Source organism: Empidonax traillii, unplaced genomic scaffold (genome assembly GCF_003031625.1).
Source record: "Empidonax traillii isolate 1590-97213 ecotype Southwest subspecies unplaced genomic scaffold, ASM303162v1 scaffold352:size1026972, whole genome shotgun sequence".
NCBI lineage: Eukaryota > Metazoa > Chordata > Aves > Passeriformes > Tyrannidae > Empidonax > Empidonax traillii.
Window position 1 is genome coordinate 575,028 of NW_020955545.1, and position 5,302 is coordinate 580,329.

A 5,302-nucleotide genomic window follows, 5' to 3' on the forward strand; every position below is an offset into this window, starting at 1 on the left:
TTTTTTTTTTTTTTTTTTTTTTTTTTTTTTTTTTTAACATGAGGCATTTCAAACAGTTGAATTTGAGCTTTTTCTTGACTATCAAGGCTGTCATCATGTGTTTCAAGAGTTCTCTCACTGGCTAGACCATAGGCAGCCTATAAAAAATTTCATTCATTCACTCTGAACAGATCTATCCCCATTAATTTATTCTCATGTCATCTCTTAGACAAACTTGTAATGGAAGGACAGCTGCAAACTACTGGGACAGTGAGCGTCCCTGCAGCAGGGCAAAAAGTATCATGTGAAGCATCAATAGGTAAGTTCCTAACCTACACAAAATTTTGCTTTGAGAGCGTGGACAAAGAAAGGTAGAGTTAGTATAGTGCCTTTCATTCAGTGTGTCCAGGGTTTTACTTTTAAAGAGATGTTGTCAGAAAAAGACCCCAAAACAACAACCATAATCACTCCGCCTATTGACAGAACAGCTGGCTGGTGCACCTACAGATGAAATGTGAAATCTTCGGCAGGAATGAGAGACATGTCAAACCACCTATGTGAACTGTGCTTTCTTAACAATATTCCTGAATTCCTGCCAGTTAAATATTTTGCAGAAGGTCCCCAGTGGTAGTACTTTATGGGTGAAATATGTCCAAAATAAAGTGTAGCCCGTAAGCAATGATCAAAAGAGCATTAATTGTATTGAACCATACAGAATAATGAAGGTACTCCAAGTCTTCTTGATGTGGGAGTATCTGATGAGAAGGAGTGACATGTTCCCAGCAACCCCTGCAAGATGCAAAATCAATGATTTATGCAGAAGAATTTTGCAGAGACAGATATTCATGACAACCACATGGCTTCTCTTGTAGTCTTGCACTGAAATACAATGGTTCAAGTTGAAGAACCAGATTATTATTGCAGACAGCTTTGATCGTGGACATTAGAAAGGCATTACCTTAAGGCAATATCCTCAAGCCCAGATGCTTGCTGCCAGCTCTGTGGATAACAGAAGATGCTCCTTCTCCTCTCTTCCCTGATTTGGCTTCCAGATTCCTTGTCAGAGCTACCACCATATTTGTGTCATTTGCTGCCTCTCTGCTCTAGTGTCCCTCAGTGGATGTGGACAAAGGATATAACTGATTTAGGATTTTTCCTTGAATAATTTTCCTCCGTATTTTGCATAACTCTGATAGCATATAGTTACTGTCCACTGAGTACTTTATTGTTCACTGACAGATAAGGAGACAAAATGGAAGACATTTATGGGCTGAGGTGCTGAAAGACTCAACACTCCTACTGCAACCAAGAAAACCGCTTTAGCAAACTAGGAATGCATCTTCTCATGAAAACAGGTGCATAAAATGGGAATCACGAGACCTCTGCAGTGAACAGAGGGATTGCCTTGGCAATGGAAATAATTGAGTGAGCAATGTGACCTGAAGCCCATTTCTTTTAGGCACTCACTTTCAATCTGCTGGACTTCCCCAACCGGAATTTTCTTCCATATATGGCTGCCTATGCTGCTCTTTCTCACAAAATACAACTGGAACACTTTAGAGACTGACAGGAGGTAAGAGAATGGATTTCAGGTTGTTGTCATAGCTGACTAGATTCAAGCAACAAGCATCTGTCACTGAAGTGAGTGTTCTTATTAACTACTTGATCCCTCTTACTACAGCTCCTCCATCTTCAATTGGCAATTTTTTTCCTTGGTTAATCTTTTGATTTGGTGTTTTGTCTTTTTTTCTCTTGGCCAGAGAAGGACAAATACACACTGCATACAGAACTATTTCAGTGAGTATGGAGCACTAAGCATTCACAACATAGGCAGTCTCTTACTAAGACAAATACCCCCACCAACCAGCTTTAGGTTTGGTTTGGGGTTTTTTTTTCGGTCTTGCCCCACTAAGATTTAATTTTTTTTGCAAAAGGAGAAACTTAAAAGACCTTCCTCCAAAAGAAAGAACTAAGACACTCAGACCAGTTGGTTAGAGCATGGTGCTAGTAATACCAAGGTTGTTTGTTCAATCCCCATATGGGCCATTCACTTAAGAGCTGGACTTGATGATCCTTGTGGGTCCCTTCCAACTCAGAATATTCTGTGAAACCTGTCAGTCAACTACACACACTTAGCAGTTCCTGGTAAACTGGAAGACAGGAGACTGAGCCCCTTTAGATGGGAGAGGGAACTGAACACCGCTCCACCTAGCTGGGAATGCTTTCTTTCTGCAGAGTATTATTGGGAAAGTGGTTTCTCAGAATGAACCCCACAGATACATGATTGTATATCTTATAAATTCTAGGATTTAGGCAGGAGATCTCAACTGCTGTAAAATAATTTGCTATTTCTATCCCATCTCCTTTAGGTACAGAGCAATTTGGGCTTTAATAGGAAGGAACTGTCTTTGAAGAGCACAGCTGGGGTGTGTTTTGTGGGGATTGCTGCTCACAATACAAACAGGAGAAGGAAGAGGGTAGTGCAGAACTCAAACCCAGCAACCCCAGGAATCAAAATGATGTAGCAGTTTTAATGCCCTGACCATCAACAAAGGGTTGACTGTCCCTACAGCAAACGAATGAAAGGAATCAGGGCCTTCTGATTCCTCATGAGACTTGTTCAGTGGATTGAGGTTTCTCTGTTATGGTTGGAGGGTTTTTTTAAATGCCAATGAGAGTTTTTGCTTACTCAGTGTTCAGGTTAAGTACACTCCTTGTTTGACTTCACCTAGACTCTGATGAAATAGCCTAGTCTCATCATCGGCTGTGCCTTTGTACAAAATAGTCAGCATTCCCAGTGTGGCATAATGCAGTACCATATAAAGGAAGAATAAGTGGAACCACTAGCAATCAAACTATATTTTACAAATCTTTCAGCATATATAGCAAACATAAGTCAGAAAAAACAGGCTACGAGGTATATTTACACATACTCTAGGTTAAACCAACAATGAAAAATCCCCCTCAGAATTCATTTCCTTATGTGAAGCTTAAGAAAATAGCATACAATCCACATCATACCATACATTCATTGACTGGATAATAGCTGGGGGGAAGACAGCTCACATGGAAATAGATAAGAATCACTGGTGAATTCTGCGACAGATATCTTAGCAAGAGGATACCTTCCTTTATACTTATGCACACATTTACGTAGTCTAGTCTACTCTACAATTGTAGCCATTTAGACTAATGAAATCATCCTGTGAAAGCTCCAGACTACCTAGCTAGAGTTTAATGAGGCAAAGCTAGACTCTAGAGACGTGGTTTGGTGGTGGATTCGGCAGTTTTAGGTTAATGGTTGAACTTGATGATCTTAAAGGTCTTTTCCAACCTAAATGATTCTATGATTCTAGTTCCACAAACATACCATCTAATTCTGTCAGGTAAGCAAACAGGAACCACAAAATTTGAGTTAGATTACATTATTTGAGCACAGGGTACAACCTGAACAATTATGAAAAATTCAGCAAGTCACTTTTCTATTAAAACTATAATACTGGTCATTTATATATATATATATATATATACACATATGAAAAAAGACTAAGCTTCTTTGAAGTTTTTTTTTAAAAAAAACAGTTATTTGAAAACTCTGATCTTTCAGGTATTTTGTCTTTGTCATTTTTTAAGATCTTATCTTTCTTACTTATTTAGGATGAACATCATAGTGGTTTGGCATAGTATACAGGACTGGTTTCTTGTAAAAAAAATATAAGCTTATAACAAGATAGTTTATCCAAACTTTGGAGCATGACAGAGATTGCAAAACAGAGTCATTGTACATATTATCCAAGTTACGTACTGCTTTATAAAGCACCGGCCAGACTCAACAGAGAGTCAGTTAAACTTCTATATTGCTGGAGTTACTCATTTCAATCTATGTCAGCTGCACTGAAGTAATACCAGTATCAGCAGGCTCTAGTTACAGCCTGTGCAGAGCTTTATTTCAGAAAGTGCTGCCACAGTCAAACCACGTGGCTCTCCAAGGGAGTTCATAGCCGGTGCAGCCCTCACTCAAGAAATCCACCGTAAATGTAAAGTTATCACAGTAAGAGAGGCCTTGAGACTCAAAAGCAGTAAGACTGACTGTAGCCAGCCATCAAAGACAGATGCCTTCCTGGTTCTATGATGGAAAGTTCTGATTTGGCCGCCATAAAAGAAAAACATGCTGAATGCAACAGGTAAGTAACAGCAAGGCCAGTCTGAAATGGCATTATGAATGGATGGCATTATGTGCCATCCATCCATAACTTGTACTCTTCTGCACAGGGCAATGGCTTATGCAGGATAATGGCATGGAAGGTATCCACACTCTCCCACATACCCAGCAGAGAGAATAGCAAAGACCTCAGCGAAGCCCTTGTACAGCTCCAGGAAAGTTTGTGCAAGCCAAAGTGCTGCATGGTAAGATGCAGGAAGTGAATTAGGGCCCAGTTCCCAGCATCTGAGTTCACAAGGAAGGGCTAGTGTTCAGAGAGCAAATTCACCTTCAGCCCCTGATGGAAGAACTGGCCCCAGGATCAGTTCACAGGACTTGACTGCGCCACTGACATGAAACACACTCAAGGCGTTTGGTGGGCTGCACACAACCAGGGCCGCTGCCCTTTGCCTTCCCCAGGTTCTTCCCACTCCCTCGCTGCATGTCCTGCAGTGCTGGCAGAGAGGTCAGATCCCCGTGCTGGTTTGCCCCCATGCTAAAAAGTGGGTTTTCCATTGCCCCGTGGTGCCCTAAAGGTGCTCCTCAGCACAAGCAAACCAGAGGACTCCGGCCAGGGTGAGCTGCACACAGCAGAGCCGGCTGCAATTTACCACAGGTGACAACCCGTACAAGAGGCCCAGAACTGTTCTGAAATTACCATGAAAAATTGAAACAAATTGCCCCAAGACCATGAAGTTAGTGAATCCTATGTAAAATGTTTCAGAGATTTGACACATCCTGGCACCCTAACAGATATTTTGGAAATCAAAACTTGTGGCTTGTGTTTGAGTTTCACTGCTCAGACACAAAACTCACCAGCTTTTCTTGGCACGCATCACAAGGCAGCTCTTGTTTCATTTTAAGGCCATTTACTCTCTCCTCTACCTGCTACCTGTGCTCCAGCAACTGAAGCATTTAATCTGTCCACTGACCAAGACGCCAGCAAAGCTCACCTGTCAAGTCTCATCAGAGCTGCCCAAGCCCCAGCACTTGGCTCACGCCTTGCTGGGCACATCCATATCCCCTCAGGTTCCCAACATTGGGTGCCCAACAACACCCCACCGGGCCTTCAGCTCCCTACTGTGACACGTTCGGCTCCAGCACAGAATCTGCACCAGCCCT

The 5,302-nt window shown here is 41.8% G+C and overlaps 1 protein-coding gene across 8 annotated transcripts in view; it reads right to left on the reverse strand.

Annotated features, from left to right (window-relative positions):
- DLGAP2 (DLG associated protein 2) overlaps positions 1-5,302 on the reverse strand; it is a 457,096-nt gene that overhangs the window by 404,284 nt on the left and 47,510 nt on the right. The window lies entirely within an intron of this gene.